The 26,045-nt window shown below is 43.4% G+C and overlaps 1 protein-coding gene and 1 non-coding gene across 7 annotated transcripts in view; both read left to right on the top strand.

Annotated features, from left to right (window-relative positions):
* The window catches only part of RCOR1 (REST corepressor 1), a 100,437-nt gene that overhangs the window by 5,248 nt on the left and 69,144 nt on the right, over positions 1-26,045 (top strand). The gene's annotated exons all lie outside the window — the stretch shown is intronic.
* On the top strand, positions 5,998-6,103 carry LOC132224041 (U6 spliceosomal RNA). The gene has a single exon (XR_009450582.1). It is a non-coding gene; the product is annotated as a U6 spliceosomal RNA (small nuclear RNA).

Raw genomic sequence — 26,045 nt, 5'->3', positions numbered from 1 at the left:
ATTAATCACAAAAACAATATGTAATTATATATGTGTTTTCCGATGGTCTTAGGCGACCCCTGTGAAAGGGTCATTTGACCCCCAAAGGGGTCACGACCCACAGGTTGAGAACCGCTGTTCTAGATGAAAAAAAGAAACCTTGAATCCATCCCTGGGTCAGGGGAAGTACACATTAGGTAGGCTGTGAGCTAGGGAGTTTTTTTCTTTAAACTTGTCTTTGAGAGTTAATGCTTTCTAGGCACGTTCTATAACAACCTTCTCCTCCAGGGGTGATGACTGTGATTAGGTTAGCTGGGCCCAACCAGTGTGGTTCAAAGGTTGGTCGTGGATCTAGGAACCAAGAGGTCACCAGTTCAATTCCTGATTAGGGCACATGCCTGGGTTGTGGGTTGTGCAGGAGGTAGCCAATAAGTGATTCTCTCTCATCATTGATGCTTCTGTCTCTCTCTCCCTCTCCCTTCCTCTCTGAAATCAATAAAAATATCCTATATAATAAAAGGCTAATATGCAAATTGTCCAGTCCACCAGTGGGTGGGGCCAGCCATCCAACTGTCCTCGGACCCTCCCCCGGTTGTGCACAAATTCGTGCACCGGGACTCTAGTATTTAATAATAAAGAAATAAAAGCCATGTTAAGGGTCATTTGTACTGAAGAAATTTAGGCTTACTCTTACTCATTTTCCTTGGAATTATAAAGTTCTGTGGGGCAATTTAGTTTAAAATGGTTGTTGGAGATGAAACATCAAAGTTCTACCTAAGTTTCTGTATTCTTCCCCAGTTTATTATACTTTTAATATTTTCTTCTCTGCTACAGAGATTGTTTTAATTGACATAGTTTAACCTTCACTTCCTTCTGAGCCTTTCTTCAGAGGTTCCATGCATAATTTAAAAGTAAGAAATAAGGTTTCTGTTTTGTTCCCTAATTCTAATGGAAAACAATGATGCTTGCTATGGAGTGTGTAATACATTAGTGTTTATATTCAAAACAGAGAAATCATGTCTGTCCTTCTGTTTCTCTCTAAAATAAATTAAAAACAAACCAAAAAAATAGAGAACTTGAAATCACTTTCTGGTGAGAGCTACTCTAGCAGCACAGTAAAAGTCTGAGGAAGGTAGGGATTATGAATCGAATGCTGACTTCATGATTTGGACTGACTTAATTCTTGCAGCGCTAAATAGCATTGTGGAAAATATTGTGATCCTAGAAATGATAGGGAGGGGCATAATTGCAATATATCAATTTTGTTTTGTGTTCTAGAAGCTAAATCTCTGGTTGACTTTTATGCTTTCTGTAATATTTTAAAGTTGGTGTAAGGTGGCAAGTTTTTTGCTAAAATGTTTGAGAGAAATAAATATTTTTAAAATAACATTAAAGTTATTAAAACCCTAAAACTACTTTTTCAAATTAGTCAATTTCTTTAAATGTGTGGATCTTAATAAAAATTGCACACCAGACCCAACTCTTTGAAATTTCTCGATTCCTCTCCTCAAAGTATTGAGAGAGAAAATTATAATGTCCATATAATCTAACCTTCTTGAGCTCTAGACATGGAAAATGAGACCTAGAGGGATAAAGTGACTTGTATGTCTGTCTTTCAGTACCTAAGTATTAAAAATATTTCAAGGGAGACTTGAGGCCATGATGAGGGCAAACTTTAATCTTTCATTGCTAGATGTTTCAGAGCCTTGGTACTGGGTGCAGTAATTAGGAACAATAATATGTGTTCATAAATTTATTTATTTACTTATTGGTTCATTCTTACCCAAGGATTTTTTTCCATTGATTTTTAGAGTGAGTGGGAGGGAGGGAGGAAGGGGGGGGGAGAGAGAGACAGAGAGTGAAACATCGATGTGAGAGAGGCACATTGATGCAGGCGGCAGCTGACCAATGATTCTCTCACATCATTATGTTTCTATCTCTCCCTATCCCATCCTCTCTGAAATCCATAAAAAAATATTTTTGAAAAAATATATTTTATTGATTTTTTTTACAGAGAGGAAGGAAGAGGGATAGAGAGTTAGAAACATCGATGAGAGAGAAACATTGATCAGCTGCCTCCTGCACACCCCCTACTGGGGATGTGCCCGCAACCAAGGTACATGCCCTTAACCAGAATTGAACCCGGGACCCCCCAGTATGCAGGCCGAGGCTCTATCCCAGCCGTGGGCAAACTATGGCCCGGTTTGAAATGAATAAAACTAAAAAAAAAAAAAAAAAAAAAAGACCGTACCCTTTTATGTAATGATGTTTACTTCGAATTTATATTAGTTCACACAAACACTCCATCCATGCTTTTGTTCCGGCCCTCCGGTCCAGTTTAAGAACCCATTGTGGCCCTCGAGTCAAAAAGTTTGCCCACCCCTGCTCTATCCAATGAGCCAAATCGGTTAGGGCCATAAAAAAATATTTAAAAAATGTTCAAATAGAACAGAAAATAACACATACAGTTCTGTGGCCACCAATGTGATCAAACACTTACTATTTGGCCCTATTTGCTTCAGGTGCAGCTGAAGCTGATTCCTTCACTCTCTCCTTCCTGCTTTGAAGGTGATTGATGTTATTCCTGTGATCGTTCGTTTGTATCCTCTGAGAAGCAGATGACAAAAAAGAATTATATGAACAAGAGATTCACAAGTGTAAATGCTGTGGAGGGTAAAGAGTAGAGGAAGTCGGTGAGGAGGTCAGAGTCTTCAGAATGGATGTAGGTGTGATATGTATTTATGTTACCTCTAACCTATTTGTTTTTTCCTTAAAGTTGTTATGTCTTTTAAGTTTCTTAAATGTGGGTTGTATGTTCATGGGAACATTCTGTAAATAGAATAATAATGCTTTTTGAAACTAGAATACCAAGGTTTAAGTTTTTTGTTTTTTTTATCCTCACCCAAAGATATGTTTTTATTGATTTTAGAGGGAGAGGAAGGCAGAGAGAGAAACATAGATGTGAGAGAGAAACATCGATTGACTGCTTCCCATGCCCCATCAGGATTGAACTTGTAACCCGGGTATGTGCCCTGCCCGGTAATTGAACCGGCAACCTTTCGTATATGGGATGACACTCAGCCAACTGAGCCAGCCAGGTCCCAAGCTTTTTTTGTTGTTAATTCTCACTCGAGAATATTTTTTCTTTTTTTAGAGGGAGTGGAAGTGAGAGGGGTGGAGGGGGAAAGAGAAGGAGAGAGAAGGGGAGAGACACATTGACTGGTTGCTTCCCTCATGCACACCACCTGGGGCTGGGGATTGAGCCTGCAACCCAGGTACGTGCCCTTGATCTGTAATCGAATCCTTGACCCTTCGGTTCCTGGGGTGATGCTCTAACCACTGAACCACTCCAGCCAAGGCTCACATTTTATGTGGGTTTTTTAAAATATATTTTATTGATTTTTTACAGAGAGGAAGGGAGAGAGATAGAGAGTTAGAAACATCGATGAGAGAAACATCAATCAGCTGCCTCCTGCACATCTCCTACTGGGGATGTGCCCGCAACCAAGGGTACATGCCCCTGACCGGAATCGAACCTGGGACCCTTCAGTCTGCAGGCTGACGCTCCATCCACTGAGCCAAACCGGTTTCGGCTGTTTTTTTTTTAAAATCTATTTTTATTTATTTCAGAAAGGAAGGAAGAGGGAGAGAGAGATGGAAACATCAATGATGAGAGAGAATCATTTACCGGCTGCCTCCTACAAGCCCCCCACTCTGGATCCACAACCCGGGCATGTGCCCTTGGACCTGAATCGAACCTGGGACCTTTCAGTTCACAGGCCGACACTATCCACTGAGCCAAACCGGCTAGGGCACATTTTGTGTTTTTATATAGCCACTGATCATTTCAGTATTTGTGATGCAGTGCTCAGTCTGATCTACCCCACTCATTGAAATCTGATAATTTTAGCCTAGAATTTTCCAAAGAAGGATAGTATTTAAAAAATTAATTAACTATTCTTTAAAAAGTAAATTATTTAAAAATTATTACTTCTAATTAATGTACTTCTGCGAAAAGTGTAATTTAATGGAAATGTCTCATTCTTGGACTGCCTTGGACCTCCATCTTGCTGCAGTGTAGTAAAATGAGTATTTGTGTGTTTGAATGTGTATGTATTTCCTGTTGAAGTATTTCTTATAGAAATTTCTGTTATTTTCTAGTCATTTTCAGCTAGATGCCTTTTTATTTTTGAACATCTGGCGCTTTTTATATGCCATATATTGATGCTCTAACTGAATCAGAGTTTTATATATCAACTGGTGGACTATGGTTTTGAGCCTTGCTTGGTGTTCTGCTTGCTTAGCAACAGGTCCGTTTCCATGGCGTTGCCGTTTTTTGCACACCACTGTCAGCAGAGCTGAGAGGTCAGGTGTGGGGATGCAGGCCCCTTACCCTGCTAAAGCAGGTGTAAACTAGAATAGCTGAGCTTTTATTTAGTCTTGCCTGTTGAGTTTCTAGATAATTTTTAAAGTAAGAGTCTTATTGATGTAAAAAATTTTAAAATGACACTTTTCTGCCTTATTAAGAGCAAGTGGCAGTGGCAAAGGGAAGTGTAGGTTCTACAGACTTTAATGCAGTTGAGACAGAGCTAACAATAATTAATTCAACATTCTAAAAGCATGCTGTTTCTACCTCTGTTGGACACATTTGTTGGTTGACTGTTTAATTGTGAAGGGGAAAAAAAAGCAGTTTAAGAACGTGTATGAAATTGGAACTATACCCTGGAAAAGCAAGACGCGATGTAATTGTTTTACAGTTTTTAGCTTTTCAGGAACATAATTACCCTTAATACATGTCTGTTGCCTTGCTTTTTAAAAAAATATTATTGATTTCAGAGAGAGAAAGGGAGAGGGAGAGAAACAAAAACATCAGCAAGGAGAGAGAAGCATTGACTGGCTGCCCCCCCCCTCCCCCCCCAACCTGGGCATGTGCCCTGACCTGGAATTGAACCTCAGCCTCCTGGTTCATAGGTAGATGCTCAGTCCCTGAGCCATGCTGGCCAGGCAACATATTCCAGTTTTGTACGTGTTTTTAGGAACTCATGTGAGGAAATGGTGCGTATACTGCTGGTGATTTAAGAACACAGATTTTCCTGTTATAGGATATTAGAGGCCCGGTGCACAAAACTCATGCACCCTCTCCAATCTGGGACCCCTCAGGGGATCGGGCCTAAACCGGCAGTCGGACATCCCTCTCACAATCCGGGACTGCTGGCTCCCAACCGCTTGCCTGCCTGATTGCCCCTAACTGCTTTTGCCTGCCAGCCTGATCACCCCCTAACCACTCCCCTGCCAGCCTGATCAATGCCTACCTGCTCCCCTGCTGGCTCAGTTGCCCCCAACTGCCCTCCTCTGCTAGCCTGGTCTCCCCCAACTGCCCTCCCCTGCTGGCCTGGTCTTGCATTACTTTTCTGACTGTCTCCTTCACTTCTTTCAAATCTTTGCTCAGATGTTACCTTCTCCATGAGGATTATCTTGATACCTACCTATCCATCTCTAAGTATACGACTTAACAATCTAGCTACATACTGTATGATTCCAGCTATATGACATTCTGAAAAAGGCAAAACTATGTGGGCAGTGAAAAGATCAGTGGTTGCCAGGGTTTAGAGTAGGAGGAAGGGATGTATGGGTGGAACACAGAGGAATTTGAGGGCAATGAAAATACTCTGAATGATGGATGGATGCTATAGTGATGGGATACATGGCATTATTTATTTGTCCAAACCCATAGCATGTGCAACACCAAAAGTGAATGCTACTGTATGCTGTAGGCTTTGTGTGATTATGATGTATCAGTGTAGGTTCCTCATTTGTGAGAAATGTTGCATTCTGGTGAGGGGTGTTGGTAATGAGTGAGACTGTCCATGTCTGGGGCAGAGGATATATGGGAAATCTTTCTGCCTTACTCAATTTTGCTATAAACCTGAAATTGCTCTAAAAAATAAAGTCTTATATAAAAATGAACATTAACAAAAAATCTAAGCACAAACATCACAGTTAAATAAAAGTAATATTGTGCTTGCTTTGGTAGCATGTACATTAAAATTGGCATGGTGCAGAGAAGATTAGCATGGCCCCTGGCAAGGATGACACGCATATTCGTGAAGCGCTCCATAAAATAAATAAATAAAGTTAATATTTATCCCCTAGCCCAGTGGTTGGCAAACTCATTAGTCAGCAGAGCCAAATATCAACAGTACAACAATTGAAATTTCTTTTGAGAGCCAAATTTTTTAAACTTAAACTATATAGGTAGGTACATTGTTATTAACTTAATTAGGGTACTCCTAAGCTGGCCTTTGCTAAAAACGTCCTCAATCTGATTGAGGTACGTTCGCTGAGGTCGACCCCTTCCAACTCTCCCATCCACACTCGTCTTGCACACTTGTTCCGTCCATCTCCTTCCGTTCATCCTCTCTCTATGGCCACCCCCCACTTCTTCTAACGCCACTTCTTCAAAATAGACTCGCCCAGGCGGAAAACCGACTTCTGCGCATGGGCCACGAAGTTTCAATCGCACTGTACGTGTGCGCCCGCAGGTGGTATTTTGTGGAAGAGCCACACTCAAGAGGCCAAAGAGCCGCATGTGGCTCGCGAGCCACGGTTTGCCGACCTCTGCCCTAGTGTAATTAATACTCCAGTCAACTTTTTATTAATTTAAAAAAATGTTTTAAATATATTTATATTGATGTCAGAGGGAGGAAGGGAGAGGCAGAGAGAAACATTAGTGATGAGAGAGAATCATGGATTGGCTGCCTCCGGCACACCCCTTACTCAGGAACGAGCCCGCAAACCGGGCATGTGCCCCGACCGGTATCGAATGTGACCTCCCGGTTCATAGGTTGATGCTTAACCACTGAACTATGCTGGCCGGGCTCCAGTCTGCTATTTTTAAATAGTTGGTTTGTTTAGATCAGGATTCAAACATGATTCATATGTTGCATTAAAAGAAAGCTTTGTTGAGGTATAATTGACATTCAATAGACTGTCATATTTAAAGTTTATAGTTTGACTAGAGGCCCAATGCACGAAATTCATGCAAGAGTAGGCCTTCCTTCCCCCAGCTGCCGGCACCAGCTTCTCTCTGGCCGCCGGCAGGCACCCGGGACCCAGGCTTCCCTCATAGCCCCGGCTTTGTCCTGAAGGTCGTCAGGAAGGACGTCCGGTCTAATTAGCATATTACACTTTTATTGTTACAGAAGATTAGTTTTGACACCTGTGAAATTATCACTATAAAATACTGAATATATCCATCACTCCAAAAAGTTTTCTCGTGTCCTTTTGTAATTCCTCCTACATGCTCCTCCCAAGCAGCCACTGATCTATCTGCTTCCTCTCGCTATAGATTAGTTTGTGTTGTCTCTAGAGCTTTATATAAACAGAATCTTAAATTATGTACTACTTGTCTGGCTTCTTTCATTTAGTATAGTTATTTTGAGACTCCCTTCACTGTACATGTATCAATTGATTTTCCCTTTTTGTTGCTGAGCAGAGTGTTACAATGTATGGGTACACCAGAATTTTTTTTATTCATTTACCTCTTGTTGGATATTAGGGTTATTTCTATTGTCTGGTTACAACAAATAAAGCTGCTATGAATATCTCTGTACAATCTTTGCGTGACCATACATTTCCTTTTCTCTTGAGTAAATACTCAGGAATAGAATCATATAGTAGTTGTATGCTTAATTTTTTAAGAAGCTGTAAACTCCCAAATTATACATTCCTACCAGCAGCATATAATAATTCCAGGACACTCCCCGGGGGAGGTATGTGAGGGGGACAGCTGAGAAATTTGTTGGTTCCTTCCCACTTCCTGTCGCTTAAGGGTCAAAGGTGCCCACAGTCTTAACTTTTCTGTGCTTTGGGGTTTGTCACTTGGCCTCTCTAGGCAGCTGCTGGAGAAGCAGCTGAATTTGAGCATTGGAGCTGCTGTGGCTTCTGCCATAGTGGGCACAAGGAAGGCCCCCAGAGCCCAGCCTTCTCCCCTGGGGGAGGCAGAGACAGCTGGTGGCACAGGAGAGGAGGCACATGTGGTGGGCTGGGCTTATGATCATGCGGGCTCGCGAGCTTGTGCTAGGCCTTGGGGGGCTGCTCCAGCTGGGCAGCAGAGCAGCAGGCAAGTTGAGTGGATTTGGGGGAGGTGCATGGACTGCATCTGTTACAGCCTGTTAATCCAGCCTTTGCTTAGTCTTTGCCTCGACTGGCATGTGTACAGCTGACTGTGGCTGGAGAAACCATGCTGACTGTAAAGTGGTGATCACCAAAGTCAGGTGGCCCATCTACCACATTCTGTTTCACTGCTGCACTTATTCACCTTGACAGCATTTAAATATCTCACTTTAAACCTTCAGTTCTTCTCTCCACATCCTTTATTTCACTGGGGGACATGGCAGCAATTGGGAGGAAACTTCCACAGGCTCCCGCTGCCATCCACGCCCCCTTCCCACCTCCGCGCCCCCTTCCCACCTCTGCGCCCCCTCCCCACCTCCGCGCCCCTTCTACTTCTGTGCCTAATCCTCTGCCTGATCTCCTGTAGCTGTTTATGCTTCCAGCTGAGGCCGACTCTGCATGCGCATTAGACCCTGTTGCCTTCTGTCTACTCAAAGATATCACTCTTTCACCCTTTATTTGTCTCATTGAACTTTTCTTCTCTGTTGTATTCTCAACAGCATATAAATAGGCTGTTATTTCTCCCTTGTTTTAAAAATCCCTCTTGGTAACTGTCTATATCCTGCTTTCTATTTCTTTTCTCTCTTGAACACATGCCCCTCAGGCTTTGCCCCCTGCTTCTCCGGAATCTTTCATAAGGTCACCAGTGACCCCATATTGCTAAACCAGTGGTCAGCTGGAAGTCCTCACCTTACTCGACCTATTTACCCCAAGAGACCCAGTAAGTCACTCCTCCTGAGAACTGGCTAGACACAGTTCTCCAGGGAAACAGAACTGATATACATCCATATACACATAACACACACATACATGTGCACATATTATAGGAGGTTTGGCTCATGTGACTGGAGGCTGAGCAGCCCCAAGACGTGCAGGCAGTAAGCTGGAGATGCCAAGAGGTGATGGTGTGATGCTAGTCCATGGCCAAAGGCCCGTGGACTAGGAGGTGCCCTGTTCCAGCCGATAGGATGGGGGCCACCCACATGATGGGGGGCAATTTATTTTACTCCGTCTCCCAATTCAAATGTTAATCTCACCCAGAAACACGCACAGGAGCACTCAGGATATTTGACGGGATCTCGGCACACTGTCATGCTGTGTGACTTGGTCATGTTGACGCATACCATCACAAAGCCCTGTCTTCCTGTGACATCTCGAACAAAATGCGTTTCGTTCCAGCAAGATCTGGTCCCTGTGACCCCTGACCTTAGCTCCAGCCGCCTCCCCGTTTCCACTCGCGTCACAGGGATCTGCTTGCTGGTCTTGACCAGGGAGATGCCCGTTTCTTCTGCCTGCAGTGCTTGTTCTGTGCGCCTCTCCTCTCACACCGGCTCATGGTCTGTCTTCTCTCCCTCGGTGGTGAAATGTCACGTGCGCAGTGAGGATTTTTAGGGTCAATCTATCTAAAAATTTCAGCTGCATCCCTGGTGTTTCCTGTTCCCTTCCTCACTTCATTTTTTTTTCTCACTGACTCTTATCATTAGCCAACATACTTCCTTATTGATCTTGTTTAACTTCTCCAGCTAGAAGGTAAGCTCTGTGAGGTGAGGGCTTTTAATTTTGTTGCCTTTTATACCCCAGCTTCCAGAATAGTGCCTGGTGACAATGTGTCTCTCAGTAACAACTTTCTGATTGTTTAAAAACATGGACAGGAACTCTTCCCATGGAGTTTATAAACTATAGGTTTCTAGCCTGCAACTCTCATCAGTGAATACCTTTATTGGCTTACAGATGCTTGTTATATGTTTTTTATAGATAGGCGTTTTATAGTTCTGAAGGTGCCTTGTCAGCCACCTCACCTCCTTTCCTTCTGGCTCTGTGTGTGTGTGTGTGTGTGTGTGTACACGTACCTGCTCTGTGCTGAAGAGCTTTACAAAGATGATCTTATTTAATCCTCATAACAATCCTACAACACAAGAGGCATCATCCCCATTGTACAGACTGTGAAACTGAGATTTAGAGAGCTTAAACAACTTGCCTGAGGTCTCAGTTGGTAAGTGGCAGAACCCAACTTGGGATAACTTAATCTCGATCCTATACTCTTGACTATTTTTACATGATATGCCACCTAGATATAGAGAGGTCATCTGTTTTGTGTCATGCAGGAACTTAGGAGTTTTGGGCAGGCTGTTTAACCCCATATAATAGTGTTAAATACTTAAAGCGGCTGCCTAGCATATCCTCAATACAAAGCAACCTCGCAAAATGAGGAATCCTGTTTAAAATCAGTGCAAAAATAACTAAACCACAAGCCTTGCTCAGCGGTAGCCTCCGCATGTCTTCCTAGGTCAGACCTGGTAGGTGCCTGCGGCGGACCGAGGCCCATTCTTTGTCCAGAAGGTTAGAGAGTGTGGGGATGGCCACTGCAGAGGACTTGCCCTTTGTGACAAGTTCTCCACCAACCCCACCACCTCTGAGCTCTCCCATGAAGTTACAGGAGCCCTTCCTCTCACAGAGGAAAGTATAGCAAAGCACTTGGGTTTCATGTCTTAAAATGACAACAGTTATTCCATGTTTCTTGTTCAGCTGGAGAGCCATTCCGCTGGGCTTTCTGGGAGTCATTGGCTGTGGTCTGGAAGGGTCATCTGGGGGCTGCACTGAGATGCTGGGGCAGCTGGGCCTATTTCTCCCCCTGTAGTCTCAGGGCCTAGTCTCTTCCGGTGGCAGCGGTCTCCATTGGGGAGTTAGAGTCCTCACACAGTGGCTCAGGGCTCCCCAAAGCAAGCATTCCAAGCAGGAGGAAGCAGAATTGCTAGTCCTTTCACAGTGTAGGCCCAGAACTGGCACATTATCTCTCTGACATTTCCTTGGTTAACATGAGTCACAGCCCAGCCCAGATTTGTTGCGAGTTGACTACAGGGCGTGGGAGTGAGTTCATTGGTAGTAGGCTAGTCCAGACTACTTTTAAGAGGGAACAGGGGCCTATTAAACATTATGCCGGTTTGACAGGGGTACACTGGAACTCCCCAGGACTAAGCTAGACAGAGGGTCATGGTCCTCACTCTCATACTTGTGCCCTGGAGGAAGTGAGAGATGGGTGTTACTTTGATTCCCAGTGTGAAAATATGACTGTGTTAAGCATTGTTCCCAGGTTTTAAATTGAACATGACTTCTGTGCACAACCCAACAACTCTGAGTGCTCGACAGCTCGGGAGGGGTTACTGGACAGTGGAGGAAAACTGGCTTTGAGCCTATGAGATGAATTTGTTGTTGGTCTCCAGTGGGCAGTTTTCCTGAGGTGCTTTTCTAGGTTGATTTGGAATCTGTGCCATTTTCACCTACTCGATGGTAACTCGGAGCCTAATCTCCTAAGACGCAGCTCCATTCTGCAGTTCAAAGGTGCCTCCAGCTCGCAAGTTCCCTTCAGCCTGTGGAAAGCAGGCACGGGTCCCCGCAGGCAGGCGCGGAGCTGGAACGGCTGTCACAGCAGGTGGGATCTGGACCAGGTGGGATCCAGAGCACTTTATGGGGTAAAGTGTTTTTTACTCTATACTTTGAAGGAAAGCTAGTTTGTAATCCAAAGTGGAATTTGTTCTCAGTAGAATATTAAATCTTGAAAAATTGACTGTAAAAGAAAACGGTAAGGGTAGGCTAGAAGAGGCCAGGCGGGGGAAGGAGGGGACATATGTAACACTTTTAACAATAAACATTAAGAAAGGAAAACTAAAGTCACGCATACTGCTTTTCTACCGAAGGAAAGGTGGATTTCTGAGCCATGACCCTGAAGATCCCATTTTGATGTGAGGTTCCTCCAGCTGTCTCCCTCATACGTGTACTGCACGTGATTGTGCTTCAGGCACCAGGACGAAGGCCCATGGGTCCCCCACAAGCTTTTCAAGGGGGCGATGAGGTGCCGTGGAGGGGCTGCCCGTTGCAGGGCTCTATCTTGCCCGGTTGGTGAGGGAAGGTGTCAGTGAAAATTCTTGGCTTGAATGCAGTGTACTAGCCTCTTGATGAATCCTGACTAGGGAAAACAAAACAGCTCTCTACACCAAGTGTCTGCAGGTTTGAATCGCTGCGAGATCTCTCTTGGGCTGAACAAGTTGCTAGTGTGAGTGTGGTCTGCTGCAGCCCATGCTCTGTCACCCAGGGGCAGGGTGATCTCAGGGAGTTTAGACCAAACATTCCGCACAGGTCTGGCACCGCCGCAGGTGCTTTATATTACACTACAGTCCCTCGGCCTGGCCTGCGGGATGGGCCGAAACTGGCTCTCCAACATCCCCCAAGGGGTCCCAGATTTCGAGAAGGTGCAGGCCAGGCTGAGGGACCCCCACCAGTGCACGATCGGGGCTGGGGAGGGACGGGGGAGGTTGGCCAGCTGGGGAGGGACAGCGGGAGGGCTCCAGGGTGTGTCCGGCCTGTCTTTCCCAGGCCTGATCTGCTGGACCCCAGAAGCAAGCTAACCTACCAGTTGACTGTTTGCCCCCTGGTGGTCAGTGCATGTCATAGCAAGTGGTTGAGTGGCCTTGGCATATCATTAGCATATTACGCTTTGATTGGTTGAATGGATGACTGGACACTTAGCATATTAGCCTTTCATTATATAGGATAGGATTTTAAGTGGAGCAGCAGCCTGACATTGGTTACCTTTGTAGGGAGGAAGGCTACCTTCATAGATGGTCGTTTATCTACTTCTAGGGAAGGGGAGGGGCTTCATTGCCCCTGGAAATCAGGATGACTATTGGACTTTCTCTACTTTTTTTTTTAAAAAATTAAATCTTTACTGTTCACAGATTAAATCTTGAGTCACAGATTATTACAGTTGTTCCTCTTTTTTCCCCCCATAGCTCCCCTCCACCCAGTTCCCACCCCACCTACTGCCCTTACCCCTGCCACTGTCCTCATCCATAGGTGTATGATTTTTGTCCAGTCTCTTCCCGCACCCTCCACACCCCTTCCCCCCTGAGAATTGTCAGACCACTCCCTTTCTATGTCCCTGATTCAATTATATTCACCAGTTTATTCTGTTCATCAAATTATCTTCTTAAAGGATACCTTTCAGCATTTCATATAATACTGGTTTGGTGGTGATGAACTCCTTTAGCTTTTCCTTATCTGTGAAGCTCTTTATCTGACCTTCCGTTCTGAATGATAGCTTTGCTGGGTAAAGTAATCTTGGTTGTAGGTTCTTGCTATTCATCATTTTGAATATTTCTTGGCATTCCCTTCTGGCCTGCATAGTTTCTGTTGAGAAATCAGCTGACAGTCGTATGGGTATTCCCTTGTAGGTAACTGACTGTTTTTCTCTTGCTGCTTTTAAGACTCTCTCCTTGTGTTTTGCTCTTGGCATTTTAATTATGATGTGTCTTGGTGTGGTCCTCTTTGGATTCCTTTTGTTTGGGGTTCTCTGCACATCCTGGACTTGTAAGTCTATTTCTTTCACCAGGTAGGGGAAGTTTTCTGTCATTATTTCTTCAAATAGGTTTTCAATATCTTGCTCTCTCTCTTCTTCTGGCACCCCTATAATTCGGATGCTGGTACAGAAGTTGTCCCAGAGGCTCCTCACACTATCTTCGTATTTTCGGATTCTTTTTTCTTTTTGTTTTTCCGGTTGGGTGCTTTTTGCTTCTTCGTATTTCAAATCTTTGACTTGATTCTTGGGATCCTCTAGTCTGCTGTTGGGTCTCTGTATAATATTTTTTATTTCAGTCAATCCATGATTCTCTCTCATCATTGATGTTTCTATCCCTCTCTCATCCTCCCTCTCTAAAATCAATAAAAAAAATTTTTCCCCCCTCATAAGTAATTTGAGGTGAATTTCCATGTTTATAATACTCTCCTATATTGGGGATTATTTCCAGAGCCCCCAAAGGGAAATTACTGGGTCTTATGCATGAACATTTTTTTAATATACATATTTTTATTGACTTCAGAGAGGAAGGGAGAGAGATAGAAACGTCAATAATGAATCATTAATTGGCTGCCTCCTGCACGCCCCCAACGGGGGGGGGGGGTCTAGCCTGAAACCCGGGCATGTGCCTTTGGCCAGAATTGAACCTGGAACCCTTTAGTCCGCAGGCCGACACTATCCACTGAGCCTCACCGGGTAGTGCATGTATGAACATTTTGAAAATCTTTAGATCTGTTGCCAGATTGATTTCCAGAAGACATGTCCAGGTTATCCAGCAGTTCAGTGCTGTACACTGTTTTGCTGTATGCTCCAGCTTCCACTCGACAGATAGCTAATTTAATAAGCAAAAGGTTGCCGTATTTAATGAGTATTTTTCCCGTTTCCACAGAGGTAGAAAATTTTGTGTGTTGTGTTATGAAATGTCTTTATGTCCTTTCCCCATTGAATAGGGTTTTTATGGTTTCTTATCAGTTAGAGGTATTAACACTTGGTCATGTTACACATATGAATTCTCAAGATCACTTGCCTTTTATTTTTTACTTATTTATTTATTTTAAAACTAGAGGCCCAGTGCACGGATTCATGCACCTGTGGGTCCCTCAGCCTGGCCTGCAGGGATCAGGCCAAAACTAGTTGTCCTGCATCCCCCAAAGGGTCCTAGATTGCGAGAGGGTGCAGGCCAGGCCGAGGGACCCCACCGGTGCACAATCAGGGCTGGGGAGGGACTGCAGGAGGGCTCCAGGGCATGCCTGGCTGTCTCGCTCAGTCCCAATCAGCTGGACCCCAGCAGCAAGCTAACCTACTGGTCAGAGCATCTGTCCCCTGGTGGTCAGAGTGCATCATAGCGACTGGTCGAGCTGTCAAATGAACAGTTGGACACTTAACATATTAGGCTTTTATTATATAGGATATATTTTTATTGATTTCAGAGATAAAGGAAGAAGAGGGAGATGGAAACATCAATGATGAGAGAATTATTGATCAGCTGCCTCCTGCACGCCCTCTACTTGGGATTGAGCCCATAACCCAGGCATGTGCCCTTGATGGGAATTGAACCTGGGATCCTTCAGTCCGTAGGCCTGCATTCTGTCCACTGAGTCAAACCAGCTAGGGCTAGATCGCTTGCCTTCTAAATTGTTCAGTTACTTTTTTTTAAAATCTTTAATTTCTTTATTTGTTAAGGTATTACAAGTGTGTCCTCATCCCCCCGTAATTGACCCCCAACCTCCCCCCCCCCCCCCCACTCATGCTTTCATCCCCCTGTTGACCATGTCCATTGGTTTGGCTTATATGCACGCATACAGGTCCTTTAGTTGATCTCTTCCCCTTACCTCCACCCTCCCCTACTTTCCCTCTGGAGATTGATAGTCTGATTGCTGTTTCTCTGTCTTTGGAGCTGTCCCTGTTCATCAGTCTATGTTGTTCTCTATATTCCACAAATGAGTGAGATCATGTGGCATTTATCTTTCTCTGACTGGCTTATTTCACTTAGCATAATGCTCTCCAGTTCCGTCCATGCTGTTGCAAATGGCACTTTTTTTTTGTTAATCCTCAACCAAGAATATTTTCCCATTGATTTTTAAAGAGAGTGGGTGGGAGGGAGGGAGGAGGAGGAGAGAGAGAGAAAAACATTGACTCGTTGCCTCCTGCATGTGCCCCAACCCAGGACAGGGTTCAAACTTGCAACCCAGGCCCCCCGGCTGGTGTGGCTCAGTGGTTGAGCATCGACCTATGAACCAGGAGGTCACGGTTCAGTTTCCCATCAGGTCACATGCCTGGGTTTCGGGCTTGATTCCCAGTGGGGCAGGGATTGGGGTGGGGGTGGGAGTCGGGGGAGTACAGGAGGCAGCTGATCCATGATTCGTTCTCTCTCTCCCCTTCCCTTCCACTCTGAAATAAAAAAAAAATACATTGAAAACAAACAAACAAAACAAAAGCCTGCATCCCAGGTACGTGCCCTTGACCGGAGATCAAACCAGCAACCCTTGGTATGCAGGCTGACACTCTAACCACGGGGCGACACCAGCCAGGACTAGTTACAACTCTTTGTAGTCAAGCCTCTGGTTTCTTCATGGGCTTCTGTTGTTTCTAATTTCTAAGTCTTTCTTCCCTGTCCCATTTCTTTAAATTTTTCTCATGGAAATTTAAAAGTTTTCTCCCATATATTATTTCTAAAGTCTCCTGATAAAAGAAAATATTGAAGCTATATATATTTATTAGAATATTATACATATGTAGAAATGAGTTAAAGGCAGCTCTATTTCTTCATCATGATTTCATACAGTGTTGGTATGGATTTAACCATAATTTTACCCTACTGATGGACATTTTCTTGTTTGTGATGTTCTGTATTACTACTAATACTGCATGATTGTCTTTCTGCATATAATCATCTGCCCGCTAGGGTTAATTTTTCTGTAGAGTAGATTCCTAGCAATGGAGGAATTGGATAAAAATTTAGATAAAAATGACCAAATTACCTCTGCAGAAGTTATTTTTCATTCTATGTGGATTTTGAAAGTGTCCTTATTTTATGAGTAATTATCAGTCCTTTTAACTAATGAACTTAAGCATCTATTCATATATTTATGAACCATTGTTTTTTCTTTCTGTATACGGACTATTTATGACCTTTGTTTACTTTATTTATTAATTTATAACAACTCTTTGTATATTAAAGTAGCCCTTTGGTGAAAATTTTGTAAATGTTTTAATTTTGATGATATATGGGTTATTTGGCTCTTCAAAAGTTTTAAATTTTATGTAGACAGATTTATCATTTTATTTATGACTTCTGGGATTGTTACTCTATAGTTTATGCCCTTATTTTGTGCTGTTAGAAGTTTTACAATTTAGGAAAAAGTTGAACAAAGGAAGAATGCCCTTAAATTACAATGAGGGGATGTTTATTTTCTCTTGTCACAGTGTATCAAAATTTAGTGTTAAAAGATAGTTCTTATAGTGTTTACACTCTGGAAATAAATATCCACATTAAAAATAATTGTCTTTCCCACACTTTGGGTTATATACTTCTTTTACTTCAGATGTCAGTGGTTTAAAGTGTTGGTTTGCCCTGACTGGTTTGGCTCAGTGGATAGAGCGTCGGCCTGCGGACTCAAGGGTCCCAGGCTCGATTCTGGTCAGGGGCATGTACCTTGGTTGCGGGCACATCCCCAGTGGGGAGTGTGCAGGAGGCAGCTGATCGATGTTTCTCTCTCATCGATGTTTCTAGCTCTCTGTCCCTCTCCCTTCCTCTCTGTTAAAAATCAATCATATATATATATATATATATATATATATATATATATATATACACACACACACACACACACACACACACACACACACACACACATATTTTAAAGTGTTGGTTTAAAAAACCAATACAAATTTTTAACTTTATCTGGATTACAGATTTAAAATATAGAATGGGTTTCTACCTTCTGTTCAAGCCAATTTGACACATTTCCTACATCAGAAAGAACTGTGTATCAGTTTTGGGAATAGCACACATACAAATAGCCCAGGGTCATTATTAACTCGGACTCAGAGTTTGTTGCTGAAGCCTTATTCATATTTGTTTTTAGAAACATTGAGTGGGGATAGGTTTAAAGGCAGAGATTCTTTTCTTTTTTATTAAAAAAATGTAATTTCTTGATGAGACAGAGAGAGAGAGAGAGAGAGAGAGAGAGAGAGAGAGAAAGAGAGATAAAGAAACATCAATTTGTTCCACTTATTTATGCAGTAATTCTTGTATGTGCCCTGACCAGGGATCGAACTCGCAATCTTTGTGTATCGGGATGATGCTCTAACCAACTGAGCTATCCAGCCAGGGCTAAGGGTGGAGATTCTAATGGGAGGCTATTTGGGACTTATAGGTGGATTTAATAGGAAGAGCTACTACACATTGATCTTTCCTTTACAAGTGTTTTTAAAAAATTTTTTAAAAATTGATTTCAGAGAGGAAGGGAGAGGGAGAGAGAAATGGAAACATCGATGAGATAGGATCATCAATTGGCTGCCTCCTGGGGGCTGAGTCTGCAGCCCAGGCATGTGCCCTGACCAGGAATCGAACCACTGACTTTCTGGTTCCTGGGTCGATGCTCAGCCACTGAGCCAGGCCCGGCTGGGCTCTATCCAAGTTTTGAATGTGATTCTTTTGGGATTATTTTCTTGATTTTTACAGCGTGCCACTGTTACTGTTCATGACTGTATCCATGGGAACATAAGTAGGATGACATGACTTTATAACTTGTTGCTAAGGCAGATCTAGCTCAGAATGTAAATTTTCTCATTAAAAAGTGTTTGGATGTTTTACCTTTTCTGGGGGAAGGTAACAAAATAGTAGTTTGGAATTATAACTGTGAAATTGTGTAAACCCTTTATAGTGGGAAGGACTGGCCATGGTTTTAATTAATTGAGTGTTTGACATAGAAGAGAATTCGTTGACATGACTGATGCGCACTATAAGCCTGGCCTCTTGGGCTTAGAAGGTCAGTATTCAAATGTGCATGGACTAGATGGGGACACCTGAGCGCCTGAGGGTGCCTGCCAGATTCCCCAGTGGCAACAGGCATTGCAGGGAGCTCTCTATGCTTCTGAATGACAGCTTATCCAGGGAAGCATCATGGAGATTCAGGTACTTGTCTCTTATTTAGATTGAAATTCTAACTTTCTTTTTTTTTTTTTTAAAAAAAATATTTTTATTGATTTTAGAGAGGAAGGGAGAGGGAGAGAGAGATAGAAACGTCAATGATGAGAGAGAATCATTGATCGGCCGCCTCCTTCACGCCCCACACTGGGGATCTGGGGATCGAGCCCACAACCCAGGCATGTGCCCTGACCAGGAATCGAACCTAGGACCCTTCAGTCCGCAGGCTGATGCTCTATCCACTGAGTCAAACCAGCTAGGGTGAAATTCTAAATTTCTTAATTAAAAATGTTTAATAGGTAATGTATCATTGGTATAAAACAACTAAATTTCAAAAACGTAGAGCAGGGGTCCTCAAACTACGGCCCGCGGGCCACATGCAAATACAAATATTGTATTTGTTCCCGTTTTGTTTTTTTACTTCAAAATACGATATATGCAGTGTGCATAGGAATTTGTTCATAGTTTTTTTTAAACTATAGTCCGGCCCTCCAACGGTGTGAGGGACAGTGAACTGGCCCCCTGTTTACAAAGTTTGAGGAGCCCTGCCATAGAGTGAAATGTAATTGGCCTCTTACTGTGCCCGCCAAGTCACACAGGTACCCAGAGGCCACCTTGTCAGATTATAATTCAAAGAATTATTTGAGCAGTTATTTAATAATAATAGATAATATTTATGCATTTTTATGTGTTAGCCACTGTGATCAGTGCGTTATAGGGCAACCCCAGGAAGCAACTGAAAAGGAAACCGAGACATAGAGAAGTTAAATAACTTGCACAGGGTTTAATGTTCTTGCCAACTAGATGGTATGCTCCAAAAGAAAGCGTGGGCCATGTTTTATTTCTGCTTTATCCCCCGTGTCTAATGTAGTTCCTGTGGGTTTGGAGAGTGTGTCCGATGTGGTATGAAGGCTGGTTTTACCAAGGTGGCCGTGTCCTCATTATTAGCTTTGAACTGTGTAGCTGTGGCTCAGACTTCTTGGTAGAGAAGCTATAGTATGTGAGTACCGCTGGATCTGCGTTTTTATCAAGGGAACCATGTTTCTGAATATCATTCGCGAGAACCTCCCTTGTGATTGTGGCTAAAACAGATTAATGTCATTGTGACTCCATTCCTTTTGGGCGTGTTTAGTTTTCACCCCTTTTCTTCCACTCCTGCCCCCACTTTATATCGGCCCAGTGTCCTTTCAGTGTCTTGATCTAAGAGAAGGAAGAAGTAGGAATGCAGGAATCAAACGAAGGAATAAACTCCTTTGTTAAGTTAAATGCCAATATTAACAAGTGTCTGTGATCTTGAAAACCTATGTTTAGTATAATTTTGTATGTAGTGTCTCCAGTTTCTTACCTTTGAATCATAGAAAATAAGATTTTAGAGCTGGGTAGGATTATTGAGGTTATTTGGCAAGAGGAAAATGAGAGATAGTTCAGTTCCACAGATAATTGTTGAATTATTTTCTTTGTTAAGTGGGGATAATATTTCTCTCACAAGGTTGATATGAGGATTAAGAGATCATCTTTATAAAATTCTTGATCTGATGACTTGATGGTAATACTGGTAGTTATATTTGCTGAGCACTTAGTGTGTGCTAGCGTAGGATGGGCAGAAAAGTATTCTGTGACATTGTAGGAGGGATTGGAGTATGGGAGAATGGAGTCAGGACGGCCATTTTAAAGATTTTATAGTATTCTAAACTTGATCGTGAAGGCTGAACTGAGCATTAGAAATGGAAAAGAGATGAAATTTGAGAGGACGTAAACAAACCATATAGGAAGGGAAGTGAAAAGATTAGGTTTTCGGGTCTGGAGTAATGGGATACTATAAACAGTAGAGCAGTCTGAAGATGTCACTGATGTTTTGGAAACTGAGAAAATAGGTTAAGGTAAAATAGTAATTACCATGGAGGAACCGAGAAAGCTGAAACCAGAGGATAGAGTGATGCCAGTCAGAAGCAAGCGGATTGCAGCTGCAGGACCTCAGGGAGGACAGGCTTCTTCGAGGCTTAGGTGTGGCGTGGAGGGCTGACCCGGAGGGCTGACCCGAAGTCTATAGGAAGTCCTTCGATCTTTAGATTCTGCCTTTACTTTCAACAACCTAGCAACTGCCCCTTTCCTGTTCCATCAGAGAATGTTTTCTCTTAGTAGAGTTTTCTCTTAGATTTGAAGGGGGAAGGATGGATGGGACTGTGCATGAGAGGATGGGAAGATGCATAGATTAGGTGTAAGTTTGCATATTGAATGGTGAGAATCTCAGAACATCCCAGAATTCTTGCAGTCTGGCTTATATCCTCTAGGCCGGCGGTTGCCAACCTTTCGGACCTCATGGACCACCAGAGGTCCGCGGACCACCAGTTGGCGACCACTGCTCTAGGCTACAGATCAGATTTCTTTGGGAGAAATCTGGCCCAGATGTAAAGGTCTATCTATATACATCCTCTGGCATTTGTCACCCCGTATTCCAGTTAATGTTGCATTACTGTTGCCATTACTATTGCCTCAATAAATTATCGCTCGCAGCTTCTGGTGGGTCAGGATTTAGGAAGGGCTTAGCTGGGCAGTTCTGGCTGGCTTGGGTTTCTCTTTATTTCATTTTATTTTTTTCGGGGGCGGGGGGAGGGGTGTTTCTCTTTAGGTTGTGGTCACATAGTGGCTGGAGCCAAACAGTAGGAATGCTGAAGCAGCTTGGGCTGACCAAAATCCTTATTCGTGTGGCAGCGCCTTTTATGATGTAGCCCCAGGAGTCACACGGCGTCATTTTTGCCATAGTCAGAAGTCTGTTCAGGCTCAAGGGGAGGTTAGCATAGACTCCTTCTCTTGATAGAAGTTGAATCAACGTCAGATTGTAAGGAGAACGTGTAGGATGATGTTCTGGCCATCTTTGGAACACATGATTAAGCACAATTTACCCTTTCATTGTAATGCATTCCTACTTCAGGCAAATTATATTTATGTACCTTTTCCCAATGCTCCCACTCTCACCCCATTATTACAGTTGCTCTAAGTTAAGGATCTTGTCATCTAAATCCAGTTGTGACTTGATGGAGCTCCTCAGGTGTGGTTCTAGACCTGAACACATGTGAATTCAAGAGATAAGTAGTCTGACACTCCTTCCAACTAAAAATGGTGGGGCAGGCTTAAAGAATGGCTATAGACACATCTGTTCACAAAAGAAGAAGACAGGCACAACAGTCACTGGTCCATAGCTTTTTTTGAAATTCAGCCAGGCACAAGTTGCTAGTTCATTGATTAGGACTTAGTTCTTTTGCTTGGGAGTGATTCTCCAAGGTGTTTGGCTCTACTTTCTGAGAGTTTTGCTTTGACTTCTGAGTTATCCTTTTCCATAAGTAATGGTTAGGTTTGTTTTTAAAGGTCTTAAAATACACATAACACAAATTTTTTCACCTTAACTTTTTTTTTAAATTTCTTTATTGATTAAGATATTACATATATGTGTCCTCATCTCCCCATTAACCCCCAACCCCCCTCCTTAACCTTTTTTTGGTTGTTAATCCTTACCTGAGGATATCATTGTTTTTTGTTTTTTTTTTTTTAGAGAGAGTAGAAAGGAGGGAGGGAGGGGGAGAGAGAGAGAGAGAGAGAGAGACATTGTTGTGAGAGAGACATATCAATTGTCTGCCTCCTGCATGGACCCAATCAGGGATGGGGATTGAACCTGCAACCCAGGTACATGCCCTTGACTGGGAATCAATCCTGCAACCCCCCGGTGTGGGGCCCATGCTCTACCCACTGGGTAACAACACAGGCCAGGGCCCATCTTGACCATTCTTAAGTGTAAAGTTCCATGATATTAAATATATTTATAATGTTGTGCAACCATCATGCAAAATCTACCTCCAGAACTCTTTTCATCATGTAAAACTGAAACTCTTTACCCATTAAACACCATTAACACAAACTCCCCATTTTCCCCTCCCCAGCCGTTGGTTATCACCATTCTACTTTAGTTCTCTATGATTTTGACTATTCTAAATTCCTCATATAAGTAGAATCATACAGTATTTGTGTTTTTGTGGTTGGTTCGTTGTGCTTAGCATAATATCTTCAAGGTTCATCTATATTGTAGCCCATGTCAGAATTTCGTTCCTTTTTAAGGTTGAATAATATTCCATTATATGGCTCTACACTCTATTTTGCTTCTCTGTTCTTCTGTGGGAGGACACTTGGGGTTACTTCCATGTTTTAACCATTGTGAATATCGCTGCTCTGAACATAGGTATACAAAATACCTCTTCAGGACCCTGTTTTCAGTGCTTTGGGGTACATACCTGGAAATGCAATTGCTGGATCATATGGTAATTCTATTTAAAAAGTTTTAAGGCATTGCCATACTATTTTCCACAGTGCCTGTGCCATTTTACATTCCACCAACATTGTACAAGGACTCCAATTTCTTCACATCCTCAACAATGTATTTTCTCCCTTCCTCTTCCCCTCTCTTACCTCTCCCTTCCTTTCTTTTTTTAAAATATATTTTTATTGATTTTAGAGAGGAAGGGAGAGGGAGAGAGAGTTAGAAACATCAATGATGAGAGAGAATCATTGATTGGCTGCCTACTGCATGCCTCCTACTGGGGTTCAAGCCCACAACCCGAGCATGTGCCCTTGACCGGAATTGAGCCTGGGACCCTTCAGTCTGCAGGCCAATGTCTATCCACTGAGCAAAACTGGCCGGGGCCTTCCTTTCTTTTTTAATAGTATTCATCGTAATGGGTGTAAAGTAAGATCTCATTGTGGTTTTGGTTTGCATTTCCCTAATGACTAGTGAAGTTGAGCTTCTTTTTATGTGCTGCTTAACCATTTGTGTACAGACATACCTTAGAACCCTGGGTTCGCTTGCAGACCACTGCAGCAAAAGGGAATTTTGCATTAAAACAAATTGTAATCTTTTTGCCAGTGGGAGAGTCTTGCCATTAATGTGTTTAAAAAACATAACATCTGAAGTGTAATACAGTGAAGCACAATAAAACGAAGAAGACCTGTATCTTCTTTGGGGAAATGTCTATTGAAGTCCTTCGCCCATTTTTTTATTTTTTTGAAGTTGTTGAGTTTTTGGAGTGCTCTGTATATTGTGGATATTAATCCCATATGAGATCTATGGTATGGAAGTATTTTCTCCAAAAAATGGCTGCTTTTTATAGCTGACTAGTTTTCTTAGCCTGCTTCACACATAATATTTGGGGAGGAACAACTTAATTTTATACTGTTTTTTACCTTTCAGTCTAAACTGGAACAGTTCCTTTATAATTCTTGTGGGTTCTCTGTGCCAATTTATAATCCAATCTATTAAACAAAAGCCATACTTACACATCTCTTTGTGGTAAGTCCTTCGCTTCTGTGGCTTCCGTGGCCCCTGTGTGTGTCTGCTGTGGACAGCCGCTGTGACAGTGTTGGAGCGCTGCTGTTTGCATGGAGAGGGTCTTTAGAGGTGGCCCCTAAGGTCTCTAGAAGGACCTGGGTCTGTTTGAAATGCCAATTTGAAACTGTCTTGGATCTTTCTGACTTTTTAATAAAGTTACCCAATCATAACCTGGACTTAATCCCCCCCCCCCCCCCCCGCCAGCCATTTCTTATTTTGAAAATTGTTTTGCCCTCAGGACAGGCTGAGGATGAGAAATACCCCTTTTTAACCCAGCAAATCCTGACCCCTTTATTAAAAAATTTTTTTTAAAAAAAAATCCTTACCCGAGGATATTTTCCCATTGATTTTTATTTCTTTTTTATTTAAATGTTTTTATTGATTTCAGAGAAGAAGGGAGAGGGAGAGGGAGAGATGGAAACATCAATGATAAGAGAGAATCATGGATCGGCTGCCTCCTACACGTCCCCCACTGGGGATCGATCCTGCAACCTGGGCATGTGCCCTGACCGAGAACCGAACCGTGACCTCCTGGTTCATAGGTTGATGCTCAACCGTGGAGCCACACTGGCCGGGCTTTTCCATTGATTTTTTTTTTTTTAAAGGGAAAGACAGAGAGAAGGTGTGAGAGAAACACACCGATTGGTTGCCTCCTGCATGAGCCCTGACCAGCATCCGGGCTGGGGAGGAGCCTGCAACCAAGGTACCTGCCTTTGACCAGAATTGAACCCCTTTGGTCCGCAGGCCGACACTCTATCCACTGAGCCAAACCAGGCCTGACCCCATTTTTAACAGCCTGTGCTCCCCAGCTCTCCTCTCCTTTTATCCGAGGCAGTGTGAAGACACCGCTGGTGCTCAGTATCTGCCCGGAAGTCTCCTGGGATAGGTCATGTAGTCTGTTGGGCACATTTCCTGTTTCCGTTTTACTGCAGCCACATTTCCCACACCTCGTACCAGGGGTCCCTTTTCTCCAACCTACAGCCATCGTTTTCTTACTTCCGCTGCTGATAGTCCCTTGTTGAGGCCCTTCAAGTCTTCAGAGCCTCTGCCAGGCCAGTTGCCACCTGCTACCTGTCCCAAAGCCAGTCCACATGGTCTAGGTTTTTGTTGCAGCAGCTTCTCCCTTACAGGTGCCCAAATCTGCCCCACTTGATCTTCCTGCCTAAAAAATGACACCCCCCGCCCCCAAGTTAAGTGACTTAATATAATTCATGGTTTCCATGGGTCAGGGGTTTGGGAGAGCTGGCTGGGTGATTCTGGCTCAGGTCACTTCTGTGGCTGCAGTCAGGTGGTGGAGCTGGAAAAGCAGTAGCGGGCACAGGGCAGAGGAGGCAGTGTGCCCACCGGTCTTCTCCCTACGTGTGGTCTGGGCCCCTCCAGGGGTCCCTGTGTGCACTAGTGTGTGCTGCTGCTTCAGGGCGCTCGCTCAAGTTGCCTGCACGTGCTCACTGCCTAGATGTCACAAGCTAGGTGTCACAAGTCTGTGTCCCAAGAGAGTCAGGCAGCACGTTTCTTCTCTTTACGACTTACTCTCAGAAGTCATAGCACATCATTCCTGCTGAAGTCACAGACTCGCTCAGGTTCAAGGGGGAGGAAACATAGACCTCCTCTTTTGAAGGCAAGAGTTCAGTTGGTCACAGTGTGAGGAGATCCTGCGAGGAGGTAGGTATGTGGTCAGCTTTAGAAAATACAGTCTCATGGCTCTTAGTGAAACAGACGCCTGTCTGGTCCCTGCAGGCAAGCCTTGCTGCTGTTCTCAATAAGCCCGTCTGCGCACGAAATGAAAACCTACTTTTTAGTTAGTCCTTCCTTCTAGCTGTGACTGAACAGTCAAGGACCATCATCATCAGGAAGAAAGCCTCCAAGTCTGACACAAACAGATAAAAGAGAAACCAATGAAGAAACAGGAAACGCAAGCAAGTTGCAGAAGAAAAGTTCAACTTCAGAAATAAAAGGCTTACAGAGCTGAAAGGCATGTTGAATTCATGACAGGAAAACAGGACGGCAAAAAGCTG

The sequence above is a fragment of the Myotis daubentonii genome, chromosome 1 (genome assembly GCF_963259705.1).
Source record: "Myotis daubentonii chromosome 1, mMyoDau2.1, whole genome shotgun sequence".
NCBI lineage: Eukaryota > Metazoa > Chordata > Mammalia > Chiroptera > Vespertilionidae > Myotis > Myotis daubentonii.
This window is presented reverse-complemented; position numbering and strand designations above follow the sequence as displayed.